Source organism: Engystomops pustulosus, chromosome 10 (genome assembly GCF_040894005.1).
Source record: "Engystomops pustulosus chromosome 10, aEngPut4.maternal, whole genome shotgun sequence".
Lineage (NCBI taxonomy): Eukaryota > Metazoa > Chordata > Amphibia > Anura > Leptodactylidae > Engystomops > Engystomops pustulosus.
The window spans coordinates 98787539-98805156 of record NC_092420.1 but is presented as its reverse complement, the minus strand read 5'-3'; the positions used below and the strand labels follow the sequence as shown (position 1 = coordinate 98805156).

The 17618-nt window shown below is 42.8% G+C and overlaps 1 long non-coding RNA gene across 1 annotated transcript; it reads left to right on the top strand.

Annotated features, from left to right (window-relative positions):
• Nucleotides 1–6502: 6502 nt before the first annotated feature.
• On the top strand, nt 6503–16603 carry LOC140104014 (uncharacterized). Its single transcript, XR_011850225.1, has 3 exons — nt 6503–6819; nt 13268–14042; nt 16528–16603. It is a non-coding gene; the product is annotated as an uncharacterized lncRNA (long non-coding RNA).
• The last annotated feature ends 1015 nt before the right edge of the window (nt 16604–17618 follow it).

Sequence of the window (17618 nt, the reverse complement as noted above, 5' to 3'; positions counted from 1 at the left end):
ATGGATTTATATTCCAGGATTGTATCGTCTCCATGTGCACCTCACACTGCTTTGGTCTTTGATTTCTGCATCCAGTGTTATGTATTGTCCCTGGAGATCAGTGTAATCATACCTGCTGTGACTATGTTGTTAGTAGCAGCAGGACTGTGAAATATGGATTTATATTCCAGGATTGGATCTTCTCCAAGTGCAATGGAGGTGTGTCCTCACACTGCTGTGCTCTGTGATCTCTGCAGCCTGTGTTATGTTTAATATCTTGAGCGATTTGCATTCACACCTTTGTTTATGTTAGTAGCAGCAGGACTGTGAAATATGGATTTATATTCCAGGATCGTATCTTCTCCAAGTGCACTGGGGTAGGGATGGGGTGTCCTCACACTGCTGTGCTCTGTGCTCTCAGCAGCCAGTGATAGGTATTGTACCTGGAAATGAGTGTAATCATACCTGTGACTATGTTGTTATTAGTAGCAGGGCTGTGAAATATGGATATATATTTCAGGATTGTATCTTATCCAAGTGCAATGGAGGTGTGTCCTCACACTGCTGTGCTCTGTGATCTCTGCAGCCTGTGTTATCTGGACAGATATGCAATCACACCTTTGTTTATTTTAGTAGCAGCAGGACTGTAAAATATGGATTTATGGAAATATGGATGGCGCAGCTAAAGATTTTCTGCAGGAAAAGAGAACTTTGAATCCTGCTCCTATATAAATACTGGGGGGGATATACAATATTATATACAATATTATAGACTCTAGATACAATGTAGGGTCAAATCTGCCGCTGACTGTAAAAACCTCCTCCTAGGTCTTCAGTTAGAGACGAGTCATCGTGGGTTCCCGTCCTGAATGTCTCATTCTCCCTCCTCTATAATATTTTACATCTGAGATAAATAGAAATAACACAATGTCGCAGTCGCCGTGCTCTGAGGGGCTATGAGTAATCTCCGGCCGGTCACCATTACTCCCCCACATGTGCAGAGAGCCCCCATTATCCTGGGAATACATGACTCAGCCCCTCCATGTGCACAATCCATACGCCCCCGCGCCTCCTCCGTGTCCTCCAGGTGGAGGTAACAATCATTGTTCTACGGACGGCTCTTAATTATTAGCATTAGGGGTTAATTATCAGGGGATGGCCGGGGATGTGACACTGAAATACTGGCGGATACAAATGTCACTAAGAATAAGCGTCAGGATATTATAAGGGGATGATCCCCCGAGTCCAGGAGCCTTAGGGTGATGGCAGACGCGGCGTTTTGAGCACGTTTTTGTCCGTCAAAAAAAGGAATGCGTTAAAAAATGCTTTTTGGTGTTTGGTTTTTGACGGACTGCTTAAAAACGGGCCAAAAACGTGTTCAAACCGCCACGTGTGGCATCACCCTTAGGGGCCCCGTACGCGTCTCTTCTCCATATATAAATGATACATTATGACCAATTGTGGATTGGTCCCTGCAGCTTCAGGTTGTGCATCTGTATATTGGGGAGGTGGCACACGTGCCGTTTGGTCTGCGTACGCAAACGCAGACAAAGCCGCACCCACCGGGGAGGGCCACGGCCCAATCGCATCAGTGTTTCTATGGTAACACCTGCGATCGGGAACGAGCCGCCGGCGTTTTGCGTTAATTTGATGCAAAACACCGGCGGCTCGTTCCTGGTCGCAGGCGTTTCCGGTGGGTGCGGCTTTGTCTGCGTTTGCGTTCCAGAAAGCTCCGGCTCAGAGTCCGGTGTCTTGATGGAAGTCGGATTGTTGGCAGAGGCTTTTCCCCGTGGGCTGCAGGACGCCGCAGGCGCACAACACTCGCAGCACTTTGTATAATGATCTCTGTTGTACAAATAGGATCCCAGGGGAAATCATATTTATCTGAGCGAATACATTACAGCCCGGAGTATTCATGGGTAACACTGAGCGCTGCTGGGGGTGGACCAGAACAGTTTGGGAAACCCCATCACATTTCAGGGGTCGGTGGGGAGGTCCCTGATGCCAAATGTAAAGTTAGTATCGACTGTACATCAGAATAATTCCCAATTTCTCTCCTATCCTGACCCACGTTAGTTTTGCTGTGTCTTGCACCCATCCTTAAATGAGAGGGAACCTATCATCGGCCACACAAAGCTGCTGCCAGTTTAAGGTAGGAAAGTATTGTAGCTCCTTCAATGCACTGGGGAAGGGTGTGTGCTCACACTGCTGTGCTCTCTGCTCTCTGCAGCCAGTGTTAGGTAGGGCGGCACGGTGGCTGAGTGAGTAGCACATCTGCCTTGCAGCACTGGGGTCCTGAGGTTCGAATCCCACCCAGGTCAACATCTGCAAAGAGTTTGTATGTTCTCTCCGTGTTTGCGTGGGTTTCCTCCGGGTACTCCGGTTTCCTCCCACACTTCAAAACATACTGTTAGGTTGTTTAGATTGTGAGCCCCATGGGGACAGGGACCAATTTGACATGCTTGTGCAGCGCTGCGTAATCTGTGTGCGCTATATAAATAAAGAATTATTATTATTATTATAGGTATTGTCCTTGCAGAGATGTGTGATCAGACCTTTGTGTATGTTAGTAGCAGCAGAACTGTCATATATGGATTTAGTTTCCAGAATAATCACTTCTGAGAGAGTGTCCTCACACTGCTGGGGTCTGTGCTTTGTACAGGCAGTGGAGAGGTATGTAATCATACCATTGTTTATATTTATATATAAGGATTGTAGCTTCTGCAAGTGCACTGGGTGGTGTGTCCTCACACCGCTGTGCTCTGCGCTCTGTGCAGACAGCATTAGGTGTCATCTGTGGAGAGATATGTAATCAGACCTTTGTGTGTGTGTAAAATATATGGATTTATATTCCAGGATTGTAGCTTCTCCACGTGCACTGGTAGTGTCCTCACACTGCTGTGCTCTGTGCTCTCTGCAACCAGTGTCAGGAAAGTCCCTGGAGAGATATGTAAGCATACCTTTGTATGTTATTAGAAGTAGGACCATGAAAATTGAAGTTATAACCCAGCTTTGCAGCTCTTGCTGTGGTTCCTAGGAGGGTTTATCATCCTGAAGAGCTTTCAGCTCTCTGCACTGTGCTGCTCCACTGCCCCTCCCCCAGCTGTATCAGGATTTTGCTTGGATACTTACAGCAGTGACTCAGAGCAGAGAGGAGGAGCTGTGGGACAGTTTATATGAAGAGCAGAAAGCTCTTCAAGCAGAAGGTCCTGCCCACCGCAACATGGATTTTACACACACAAAGGTAGGATCACACAGGCTCCCCAGGGCCCATACCTATCCCTGTCTGCAGTTTATTATGGGCAAAACTGATGATGGATTCCCTTTCAACGTGTACACAGCTATACACTAGCACTTCCTACTCTTTATAGTAGGCGATACACTAGCACTTCCTACTCTTTATAGCAGGCAATACACTAGCACTTCCTACTCTTTATAGCTGGCGATACACTAGCACTTCCTACTCTTTATAGTAGTCGATACACTAGCACTTCCTACTCTTTATAGTAGGCGACACACTAGCACTTCCTACTCTTTATAGCTGGCGATACACTAGCACTTCCTACTCTTTATAGTAGGCGATACACTAGCACTTCCAACTCTTTATAGCAGGCAATACACTAGCACTTCCTACTCTTTATAGCTGGCGATACACTAGCGCTTCCTTCTCTTTATAGTAGCCGATACACTAGCGCTTCCTACTCTTTATAGTAGGCGATACACTAGCACTTCCTACTCTTTATAGTAGGCGACACACTAGCACTTCCTACTCTTTATAGTAGGCGACACATTAGCACTTCCTACTCTTTATAGCTGGCGATACACTAGCGCTTCCTACTCTTTATAGTAGGCGATACACTAGCACTTCCTACTCTTTATAGTAGGCGATACACTAGCACTTCCTACTCTTTATAGTAGGCGACACACTAGCACTTCCTACTCTTTATAGCTGGCGATACACTAGCGCTTCCTACTCTTTATAGTAGGCGATACACTAGCACTTCCTACTCTTTATAGTAGGCGACACACTAGAACTTCCTACTCTTTATAGCTGGCGATACACTAGCGCTTCCTACTCTTTATAGTAGGCGATACACTAGCACTTCCTACTCTTTATAGCAGGCAATACACTAGCACTTCCTACTCTTTATAGCTGGCGATACACTAGCGCTTCCTACTCTTTATAGTAGCCGATACACTAGCGCTTCCTGCTCTTTATAGTAGGAGATACACTAGCACTTCCTACTCTTTATAATAGGCGATACACTAGCACTTCCTACTCTTTATAGTAGGCAATACGGTAGCACTTCCAACTCTTTATAGTAGGAGATACACTAGCACTTCCTACTCTTTATAATAGGCGATACACTAGCACTTCCTACTCTTTATAGTAGGCAATACGGTAGCACTTCCTACTCTTTATAGTAGGCGATACACTAGCACTTCCTACTCTTTATAGTAGGCGATACACTAGCACTTCCTACTCTTTATAGTAGGCGATACACTAGCATTTCCTACTCTTTATAGCAGGCGATACACTAGCACTTCCTACTCTTTATAGCAGGCGATACACTAGCACTTTCTACTCTTTATAGTAGGCGATACACTAGCACTTCCTACTCTTTATAGCTGGCGATACACTAGCGCTTCCTACTCTTTATAGTAGCCGATACACTAGCGCTTCCTACTCTTTATAGTAGGAGATACACTAGCACTTCCTACTCTTTATAGTAGGCAATACGGTAGCACTTCCTACTCTTTATAGTAGGCAATACGGTAGCACTTCCTACTCTTTATAGTAGGCGATACACTAGCACTTCCTACTCTTTATAGTAGGAGATACACTAGCACTTCCTACTCTTTATAATAGGCGATACACTAGCACTTCCTACTCTTTATAGTAGGCAATACGGTAGCACTTCCTACTCTTTATAGTAGGCGATACACTAGCACTTCCTACTCTTTATAGTAGGCGATACACTAGCACTTCCTACTCTTTATAGTAGGTGATACACTAGCACTTCCTACTCTTTATAGTAGGCAATACGGTAGCACTTCCTACTCTTTATAGTAGGCGATACACTAGCACTTCCTACTCTTTATAGTAGGCGATACACTAGCACTTCCTACTCTTTATAGTAGGTGATACACTAGCACTTCCTACTCTTTATAGTAGGCGATACACTAGCACTTCCTACTCTTTATAGTAGGCGATACACTAGCACTTCCTACTCTTTATAGTAGGCGATACACTAGCACTTCCTACTCTTTATAGTAGGTGATACACTAGCACTTCCTACTCTTTATAGTAGGCGATACACTAGCACTTCCTACTCTTTATAGTAGGCGATACACTAGCACTTCCTACTCTTTATAGTAGGCGATACACTAGCACTTCCTACTCTTTATAGTAGGTGATACACTAGCACTTCCTACTCTTTATAGTAGGCGATACACTAGCACTTCCTACTCTTTATAGTAGGCGATACACTAGCACTTCCTACTCTTTATAGCAGGCGATATACTAGCACTTCCTACTCTTTATAGCAGGCGATACACTAGCACTTCCTACTCTTTATAGTAGGCGATACACTAGCACTTCCTACTCTTTATAGTAGGCGATACACTAGCACTTCCTACTCTTTAAAGTAGGCGATACACTAGCACTTCCTACTCTTTATAGTAGGCGATACACTAGCACTTCCTACTCTTTATAGTAGGCGATACACTAGCACTTCCTACTCTTTATAGTAGGCAACACACTAGCACTTCCTACTCTTTATAGTAGGCGATACACTAGCACTTCCTTCTCTTTATAGTAGAGCTGCTCAGAGGTCAGACGGGTCACTGGTCCATCTGTAGCTCCCGACCGATGTGGTAAAAATTGTCAATTGAATATACAAGTTACAAAGACTCAGATATTCCCTTCCAAAGAAAAAGTTCAGATCAAGTTCTTGTCGTTCATTCACAAATACATCAGAACAGGTAACCATGGAAACCTTTATTTCTGATACTATGAAGCGTATTGAATCTATTAGCCACATGAACGTCAGAAGTAAATATATGGGATGTCATTGTGACACGGCAGCCGAGATAAAGAATGTAATCTCCTCCGGACACCTGCTCCATATAAAGAAAAGAGTGGGAAGAATGAGGCTTCCTGAACAAATGAGACGTCTTCCCCGGAAAAACCTTGGTGATGATCAGACGCCCCCACACATTAGGAGTTTCCTGACATCGATCATCCAGGAGCTCCCCCCAGCGTCACCATGTACGGAGCCGCCCCTAACACAATCCTATCAGACCTGCTGGTAGATCCTTCCTCCATTTATTGATAGAAAGTCCAGAAGATTTCTGCCGCCTCCCCCTCATCTTCATCATTACTTCATCTCTAATATCTGGTACTGAGCACCGAGCATCTAACCCTAACGGTGAGAAATACTGCGAATCCCGGAACCCGTACATACATGACATTACTTATCCGTTATTATACTCCGGAGCTGCAGGGTGATGTCATCTAAGGTCCTGTGACATCTGCAACGTCTACCTCATGTATGTATCGGATCACATGAAATCACAGTATCCTTCATGGAGGATGTGAAGGTGTAGAAGTCCATGGAGGCTTCTTTGATTTTATGTGATTAGATACATACAGAGGGTAGATGTTTGGGGATGTAACCTTAGATGACATCACCCTGGCCGATGATGTAACAGAGCTCTCCTCTCAATGGTCCTATAAGTAGCATATCATAGCTCTGAGACCTGTCAATCAAGAACAAGGAGGTAGGGCACTGCAGTAACCACTGAATATACAGGAGGACCTCATTGGACTCACATCAGGTGAGTTGCATATAAGTTTTCAGCCATTTTGTTAACATTGCAGCCATGGAAAGGAACCATTCAGGGATAAGGGCGATACTTTTTAATTATAGTTATTAAAGTATTTAATTTGGGTGGGTTGATTTCAATGGCAGATTCTCTTTAAAGGAAAACTACCATTTGATTTCATGCATTATGACCCAAACATACCTTGAGACTGCTGTAGCCACACTGAAGCAGAAACATATCTTGTTTAATCCATGAGCTGAGTGGTTTTGCTAAAAAAAAAAATTATAGATTTATGGTAATGAAGATCTGTCGCTCCTTTGTCTGGCTCAGCGCTTTTCCTTCTTACACTGCTCAGTGGATGATGTAATCACTGTTCTCCATGGCAGGCTGAATAATCAATTGCTGCACCATCCCCCAGCTGCTGTGTATGAGTCATCCAGTTCAGGTTGATTAGTCCTGTCTGAACAGGGGTTAAACAAAATATGTTTCTGCATCAGTGTAGCTACAGTATTCTCAAGGTATGTTTGCTTCATAATGCATGAAATCGAATGGTAGATTTCCTTTAAAGCACGATTGTGTGGTGTTATGTCCAGACCTAAATCTTATAGAGAATCCGAGGCTTCACATATGTTCTCCAACCAATGTGACTGAGCTGGAGCCGTGCTACACAGAAGAATGGGAAAAGATTCCAGCCTCTTGTAGTGTTTGCGCGGGTTTCCACTGGGTCCTCTGGTTTCCTCCCACACTCTGTGCAGCGCTGCGGAGTCTGTGTGTGCTATATAAAGGGATTATTATTATTATTACAGACATTCCCCAATATACCTGCAGCTAAAAGTATTGTCTGCACAACTCATGTTCTTTCCACTTCACAATCCTTCAAGGGTATAAATACTTGTACAAGCAGCGCAGGTGGGAACATGGCGTCCAGGAAGTATTATAATGATCTACCGGGAGATATTTCCCTGGTGCCCGGAGCTGCTGTAATTGGACGTCCCAATTATTATTTTTCAGTATATGACATTTTCATCAATATAATAAGAATGACAAAAAACATCGAGATTCCCTTCCCCTGGGTTTTCCCGAGGTGTTTCTTTCTTTCAAATACACACAAGATATTCACAATTTTAGTGAGTTCCCGCGGGTAATGATTATCGCATATTCACTCCAAACAGAACGGCAAAATATCTGCCAGAAGAGACACTTCTAGAAAGTTCCACTATAGATACAACATCTATTGTCTTCTTATTTACCTAAAGATTCACAAAATCTATCTTCTATCTATCTATCTATCTCCTATCTATCTATCTATCTATCTCCTATCTATCTATCTATCTATCTATCTATCTATCTATCTATCTATCTATCTATCTATCTATCTATCTCCTATCTATCTATCTCCTATCTATCTATCTATCTATCTATCTCCTATCTATCTATCTATCTATCTATCTATCTATCTATCTCCTATCTATCTATCTATCTATCTATCTATCTCCTATCTATCTATCTATCTCCTATCTATCTCCTATCTATCTATCTATCCATCTCCTATCTATCTATCTATCTATCTATCTATCTATCTATCTATCTATCTATCTCTCTATCTATCTATCTATCTCTCTATCTATCTCCTATCTATCTATCTCCTATCTATCTATCCCATATCTATCTCCTATCTATCTATCTATCTATCTATCTATCTATCTATCTATCTATCTATCTCCTATCTATCTCATATCTATCTCCTATCTATCTATCTATCTATCTAAGTATGGGAAAGTCCAGAGCAGCACAGCAACAATGTTGGGTGCAAAGTCCTTGACACTTTGGCAAATAGCGTCTTCAATATATAATTCAAAAAGCAGGCAGCACTCCAGGATAGTGATCAAAAATGATGGGGTATCTTTATTCCATGTGCGACGTTTCAGCTCATGTAGAGCCTTTATCAAGCATAGTGAGTATGGCCAGTAAACAAGCATATAAGGGCCAACCTTACATTTCATTGGTCTGACACCAGACCGTGGTAATTACATTGCAAAATAAGCAAAATATACAACATTCCATTTGATAAGTGAGAAAGTGTTATGCTAAACTCAATCATTGGTTTAGTACAGTGAAATGACAACGTTAAATCAGTGAAAAATGCATGTGTAGGCATAAGTAAATAGATAAATACCCTCCCAACTGCAATCGGACCGCCCCCTGTCTCGGCTTTCATTCATAAAACTCAGTGGCAGATCCTGAACAGCTGATTTTGAGCGCCAGGCTTGTAGTGTTTCAGTCGCGTCACCGGAAGTTGTAGTCATCACGTGATCGGGTCTCAATCATGTGATATTGGCGCATGCGCACTCATGGAGTGTGCGGCGGCCGCCATGTTTTTTAAGGGAAAAGCCACACATTACCCGGTCAGGACCCCAATCAGGATTAAGTTGAGATAGTGACACTCCAAAACCAGGTACTGATAGGTAAAGACAGGAAGTATAAACACTACCGTCTTCCCTCAGTGCGGAGTGATGGGATTTTGATACAGCATCCAGAAACTGGACTACCGATATTCAATCCCTACGTCCTGCCCGGTATTAGCTGGAGAAAGGGTCACAAAGTGAGGTGAAAACCTCGAACGCTTTCCTTTGGGGTCCCACCAGAAATTAGCTGTGTGGAACACGTTACAGAGATAAACAATTATGGTGACACACGACATATGCATTATAAATATGTAAAATTATCAGACAAAGGCATGAAGCAGAATTTGAATTGTTGAAAGACACGAGACTTTATGGGGGTTCAAGATCCGTGCGGTGAGGGTCAGAAGATCCCAATAGATCTGGAAAAAATAAAGTAGACTTTTACTGTAATGTACAACTATATACAGTGACATTATAGTATATTCAGATTGACAAAAACCAATTCAAATATTTACTGGTGGAGAATTCTTCTCCCAGTTATACTTGACCTACAAAAGATTTAGAAAGAGGGCTATGTCATGTGCCACAAGGCGGCACTTCCCGTATGTGCACCAACTCACTGTCTGAACTCCACAAACCGTGTAAACCTCATACTTAAATGAGTCCACTTAAATTGTATTCAATGTTTAGACCCTGGGGCTGTAAAGTCCCCAATCTCTTTATCCATCTCAATTCGCATTTCCTAAGCATGGCTTCCCTGTTGCCTCCTCTTTTGAGTACAGGGATATGGTCTATTATCATGCATTTTAGTTCACTTTCTTTATGTCCTATTTCGGAAAAATGTCTACTGACTGGTAAGTCTTTTTTCTTTTTCCGGATAGTATATCTGTGTTGCGTAAATCTTGTCTTGAAGTCGAGTGTAGTTTCGCCTACATATTTAAAGTCACATGGGCAACTCAATAAATACACCACGTATGTACTGTTGCAGTCAAGGTAGTGTTGTATTTTGTATTGTGTCCCTTTGTGTGTGAATGTATCACCTTTAATGATGTATGAGCAATTGATACATGTCCGACATGGATAACATCCTTTGCGTGTAGGTCCAGAGATACCCCTTTGTACTAAAGTCTTAGCTGGACCTGTGTCTGTTTTTACTACCCGATCTCTAATGTTTCGAGCTCGTCTATATGAAAGTATCGGGGGGTTTTTTAGTGCCGGGACTCCTGTGGGGTCACTCAATAAAATCTTCCAATGTTTTTTCACAATGGACGCAACATTTATGCTGGTGTCACAAAAAGTGGAAATAAAAGGGATCCTGTCCTCTTTGTTTTTTGGTTGCGCAGGCAACAAAAGTTCTTCCCTACTTTTACTCTCGACCCTGTGTTTGTTGTCAAGGAGTACTCTGTTAGGGTAACCCCTCTGTTTGAATCTGGACAGCATCGCGGTGGTATTTCTCTGTAATTTATCATTGTTACTAGCTATCCGTTTAACTCGATAGAGCTGGCTAAGGGGAAGGGAGTTGACCATGGGGCGCGGATGGCTACTCTCAAATCGTAGAATCGTGTTCCTGTCTGTAGGTTTATAAAATACATCAGTTGTCAGGCCCTGTTGTGTGTTCTCAACAAGTACATCTAAGAATTGTAGATGTCGTTGGGATTGGACCATAGTGAATTTGATATCACTGTCAATCGTGTTGAGATATTCATAGAAGTCTGTGAGTTGTTGTAGATCACCAGTCCACAAGAGGAAGACATCGTCTATGTATCGCCACCACCCAATAACATGTTGGAAGTGGTGGGACACATAGACGAAGTCTTCCTCAAGTGTAGTCATGACTATATTTGCGTATGTAGGGGCCATGTTGGCCCCCATCGCAACTCCCTTGAGTTGCACATAATAGTCGTTGCCAAAGGCAAAGTAATTATTGAATAATATTAATCTCAGTAAATCCAAAATGAACAGTATCTCCGGGTGCTTAAAATTAGACCTCTGGAGCTGTTTCTCTACACATTTAAGTCCCATTTCGTGATTAATCGAGGTATACAAGGATACCACATCGAATGACACCAAGGTCAGTTGTGTCGGGTCAATGGATTGTATCTGTTTAAGTTTACAAAGGAAATCAGTAGTATCTCTTATGTATGATTGTCCCCTAGTAGATAATACCCTTAAAGCCTGATCAAGAAAGATGGCAATGTTAGATGTAATGGATCCCCGGCCGGATACAATCGGCCTCCCTGGGGGTCGCTCCAAGCACTTATGTATCTTGGGGAGGGTGTATATAATCGGGGTACGTGGGTGTGTAACAGTCAGATATTTCTGCATGTTCTCACTGATCGTGCCCGCCGTTACAGCTGTATCAAGTATATGCGTAATGCGTCTTCCTATTTCAAACTTAGGGTCTGTGGAGACACATTTGTAAACCGTACTGTCATCCAATTGACGTCGGATCTCCGCATTGTATGACGATGTGTCCATGACAACGACCGCCCCACCTTTGTCAGCGGGGCGGATCGTGATCTCATCGTCACGGGCAAGGCGTCCCAACGCGGAGATTTCCTCAGAACTGAGGTTCGCATGTGATAGCGTATTACCTCTAGTTCGTTGTAATTGTGTGATGTCCTGTTGTACTGCGTCCTTAAACGCTATAATAGCTGGGACCTCTGTGTTCGGAAAAAAAATGCTCTTGTTAGACAAACCAAATTGTTTCGGGTCAAGGTTATTGTAAATCTTAGGCGTAGTTGGGTTATTATGAAACCAATGTTTTAAACATATACTGCGGTACAGCCTATGTATATCGATATCAAGTTGGAACCAATCAGTGTCACTACAAGGACAAAAAGATAAACCTTTCTCTAATACAGACATTTCGCTCACAGATAACTGTTTAGATGATATATTTACCACCACAGGTTTCATTTCTTCCTGTTGTTCACCGCTCTCAATGGTAAAGTCCTGTTTTTCGCGGCTCTGTTTTTTTCTCCACCGGTAGTGGCGTCTGCCCCCCCTCCTGGTGGTTCGTCTCTGTCCATATTGTCCCCTAAAAAAGAATCAGATGGCAACAGTGGGTTCGGAGCGTTCGAGGTTTTCACCTCACTTTGTGACCCTTTCTCCAGCTAATACCGGGCAGGACGTAGGGATTGAATATCGGTAGTCCAGTTTCTGGATGCTGTATCAAAATCCCATCACTCCGCACTGAGGGAAGACGGTAGTGTTTATACTTCCTGTCTTTACCTATCAGTACCTGGTTTTGGAGTGTCACTATCTCAACTTAATCCTGATTGGGGTCCTGACCGGGTAATGTGTGGCTTTTCCCTTAAAAAACATGGCGGCCGCCGCACACTCCATGAGTGCGCATGCGCCAATATCACATGATTGAGACCCGATCACGTGATGACTACAACTTCCGGTGACGCGACTGAAACACTACAAGCCTGGCGCTCAAAATCAGCTGTTCAGGATCTGCCACTGAGTTTTATGAATGAAAGCCGAGACAGGGGGCGGTCCGATTGCAGTTGGGAGGGTATTTATCTATTTACTTATGCCTACACATGCATTTTTCACTGATTTAACGTTGTCATTTCACTGTACTAAACCAATGATTGAGTTTAGCATAACACTTTCTCACTTATCAAATGGAATGTTGTATATTTTGCTTATTTTGCAATGTAATTACCACGGTCTGGTGTCAGACCAATGAAATGTAAGGTTGGCCCTTATATGCTTGTTTACTGGCCATACTCACTATGCTTGATAAAGGCTCTACATGAGCTGAAACGTCGCACATGGAATAAAGATACCCCATCATTTTTGATCACTATCCTGGAGTGCTGCCTGCTTTTTGAATTATATATTGAAGACGCTATTTGCCAAAGTGTCAAGGACTTTGCACCCAACATTGTTGCTGTGCTGCTCTGGACTTTCCCATACTTATATTAGGCATCGGAGCTGATTTGCACGCAAGTTTGTTCTACTTGAATCTTTTTTGTTTATTCTTACCTGGTCCACCATGGATATTTTGTCGGGGGAACCATTCCATCTTTTTACCTACACAGAGGAAGATCAAGAGCGGATTGTGCGTGAGCTACAGGGGGACACGACCTTCTTGAGCACCCCTACTGTCAATGAACTCAGGAAACAATATGAACAAGCTATGAAAAAATCTATGTCTCTACAACTCCACCTGGTAACACTCGGTGAATACCTGAAGTCCAAACGGATACCACGCGGTATGCGGTCCAACGTTCGCCCCAACCTTTTTTCGCAGGATGCGACCTTTTGTTTGAAGTTCATGCATATATCTAACAAATACTCTTTGGATCTCATCATGTTGAACATCGAATACCTCCAGAGCGAGACCAAAAAATTGAATGTCCTCACTACTGAATTGTCACAAAAACTTAAGGAATCATACTCTACTACTGAATATGAAGAGTGTATAAAAGAAGTCGATAAAAGAATCACGACTTTAAAGAACGAGCAAGAACATACGAAAAGGTCCAAGTGGGCCAGAGACAACGAAGATTACCGTATCGGAAAGATTTACAGCTGGCAAGGCACCCATACAGTAACGGCAGGGAGCACACAAAAAGAAGCACCCATAAGAAAGAAAAAGCGTAGTCCGATCAGGAGAAAACAGCAGGATGACCCGAACTCCACTCCGAACCCACTGTTGCCATCTGATTCTTTTTTAGGGGACAATATGGACAGAGACGAACCACCAGGAGGGGGGGCAGACGCCACTACCGGTGGAGAAAAAAACAGAGCCGCGAAAAACAGGACTTTACCATTGAGAGCGGTGAACAACAGGAAGAAATGAAACCTGTGGTGGTAAATATATCATCTAAACAGTTATCTGTGAGCGAAATGTCTGTATTAGAGAAAGGTTTATCTTTTTGTCCTTGTAGTGACACTGATTGGTTCCAACTTGATATCGATATACATAGGCTGTACCGCAGTATATGTTTAAAACATTGGTTTCATAATAACCCAACTACGCCTAAGATTTACAATAACCTTGACCCGAAACAATTTGGTTTGTCTAACAAGAGCATTTTTTTTCCGAACACAGAGGTCCCAGCTATTATAGCGTTTAAGGACGCAGTACAACAGGACATCACACAATTACAACGAACTAGAGGTAATACGCTATCACATGCGAACCTCAGTTCTGAGGAAATCTCCGCGTTGGGACGCCTTGCCCGTGACGATGAGATCACGATCCGCCCCGCTGACAAAGGTGGGGCGGTCGTTGTCATGGACACATCGTCATACAATGCGGAGATCCGACGTCAATTGGATGACAGTACGGTTTACAAATGTGTCTCCACAGACCCTAAGTTTGAAATAGGAAGACGCATTACGCATATACTTGATACAGCTGTAACGGCGGGCACGATCAGTGAGAACATGCAGAAATATCTGACTGTTACACACCCACGTACCCCGATTATATACACCCTCCCCAAGATACATAAGTGCTTGGAGCGACCCCCAGGGAGGCCGATTGTATCCGGCCGGGGATCCATTACATCTAACATTGCCATCTTTCTTGATCAGGCTTTAAGGGTATTATCTACTAGGGGACAATCATACATAAGAGATACTACTGATTTCCTTTGTAAACTTAAACAGATACAATCCATTGACCCGACACAACTGACCTTGGTGTCATTCGATGTGGTATCCTTGTATACCTCGATTAATCACGAAATGGGACTTAAATGTGTAGAGAAACAGCTCCAGAGGTCTAATTTTAAGCACCCGGAGATACTGTTCATTTTGGATTTACTGAGATTAATATTATTCAATAATTACTTTGCCTTTGGCAACGACTATTATGTGCAACTCAAGGGAGTTGCGATGGGGGCCAACATGGCCCCTACATACGCAAATATAGTCATGACTACACTTGAGGAAGACTTCGTCTATGTGTCCCACCACTTCCAACATGTTATTGGGTGGTGGCGATACATAGACGATGTCTTCCTCTTGTGGACTGGTGATCTACAACAACTCACAGACTTCTATGAATATCTCAACACGATTGACAGTGATATCAAATTCACTATGGTCCAATCCCAACGACATCTACAATTCTTAGATGTACTTGTTGAGAACACACAACAGGGCCTGACAACTGATGTATTTTATAAACCTACAGACAGGAACACGATTCTACGATTTGAGAGTAGCCATCCGCGCCCCATGGTCAACTCCCTTCCCCTTAGCCAGCTCTATCGAGTTAAACGGATAGCTAGTAACAATGATAAATTACAGAGAAATACCACCGCGATGCTGTCCAGATTCAAACAGAGGGGTTACCCTAACAGAGTACTCCTTGACAACAAACACAGGGTCGAGAGTAAAAGTAGGGAAGAACTTTTGTTGCCTGCGCAACCAAAAAACAAAGAGGACAGGATCCCTTTTATTTCCACTTTTTGTGACACCAGCATAAATGTTGCGTCCATTGTGAAAAAACATTGGAAGATTTTATTGAGTGACCCCACAGGAGTCCCGGCACTAAAAAACCCCCCGATACTTTCATATAGACGAGCTCGAAACATTAGAGATCGGGTAGTAAAAACAGACACAGGTCCAGCTAAGACTTTAGTACAAAGGGGTATCTCTGGACCTACACGCAAAGGATGTTATCCATGTCGGACATGTATCAATTGCTCATACATCATTAAAGGTGATACATTCACACACAAAGGGACACAATACAAAATACAACACTACCTTGACTGCAACAGTACATACGTGGTGTATTTATTGAGTTGCCCATGTGACTTTAAATATGTAGGCGAAACTACACTCGACTTCAAGACAAGATTTACGCAACACAGATATACTATCCGGAAAAAGAAAAAAGACTTACCAGTCAGTAGACATTTTTCCGAAATAGGACATAAAGAAAGTGAACTAAAATGCATGATAATAGACCATATCCCTGTACTCAAAAGAGGAGGCAACAGGGAAGCCATGCTTAGGAAATGCGAATTGAGATGGATAAAGAGATTGGGGACTTTACAGCCCCAGGGTCTAAACATTGAATACAATTTAAGTGGACTCATTTAAGTATGAGGTTTACACGGTTTGTGGAGTTCAGACAGTGAGTTGGTGCACATACGGGAAGTGCCGCCTTGTGGCACATGACATAGCCCTCTTTCTAAATCTTTTGTAGGTCAAGTATAACTGGGAGAAGAATTCTCCACCAGTAAATATTTGAATTGGTTTTTGTCAATCTGAATATACTATAATGTCACTGTATATAGTTGTACATTACAGTAAAAGTCTACTTTATTTTTTCCAGATCTATTGGGATCTTCTGACCCTCACCGCACGGATCTTGAACCCCCATAAAGTCTCGTGTCTTTCAACAATTCAAATTCTGCTTCATGCCTTTGTCTGATAATTTTACATATTTATAATGCATATGTCGTGTGTCACCATAATTGTTTATCTCTGTAACGTGTTCCACACAGCTAATTTCTGGTGGGACCCCAAAGGAAAGCGTTCGAGGTTTTCACCTCACTTTGTGACCCTTTCTCCAGCTAATACCGGGCAGGACGTAGGGATTGAATATCGGTAGTCCAGTTTCTGGATGCTGTATCAAAATCCCATCACTCCGCACTGAGGGAAGACGGTAGTGTTTATACTTCCTGTCTTTACCTATCAGTACCTGGTTTTGGAGTGTCACTATCTCAACTTAATCCTGATTGGGGTCCTGACCGGGTAATGTGTGGCTTTTCCCTTAAAAAACATGGCGGCCGCCGCACACTCCATGAGTGCGCATGCGCCAATATCACATGATTGAGACCCGATCACGTGATGACTACAACTTCCGGTGACGCGACTGAAACACTACAAGCCTGGCGCTCAAAATCAGCTGTTCAGGATCTGCCACTGAGTTTTATGAATGAAAGCCGAGACAGGGGGCGGTCCGATTGCAGTTGGGAGGGTATTTATCTATTTACTTATGCCTACACATGCATTTTTCACTGATTTAACGTTGTCATTTCACTGTACTAAACCAATGATTGAGTTTAGCATAACACTTTCTCACTTATCAAATGGAATGTTGTATATTTTGCTTATTTTGCAATGTAATTACCACGGTCTGGTGTCAGACCAATGAAATGTAAGGTTGGCCCTTATATGCTTGTTTACTGGCCATACTCACTATGCTTGATAAAGGCTCTACATGAGCTGAAACGTCGCACATGGAATAAAGATACCCCATCATTTTTGATCACTATCCTGGAGTGCTGCCTGCTTTTTGAATTATCTATCTATCTATCTATCTATCTATCTATCTATCTCCTATCTATCTATCTATCTATCTATCTCTCTATCTATCTATCTCCTATCTATCTATCTATCTATCTCTCTATCTATCTATCT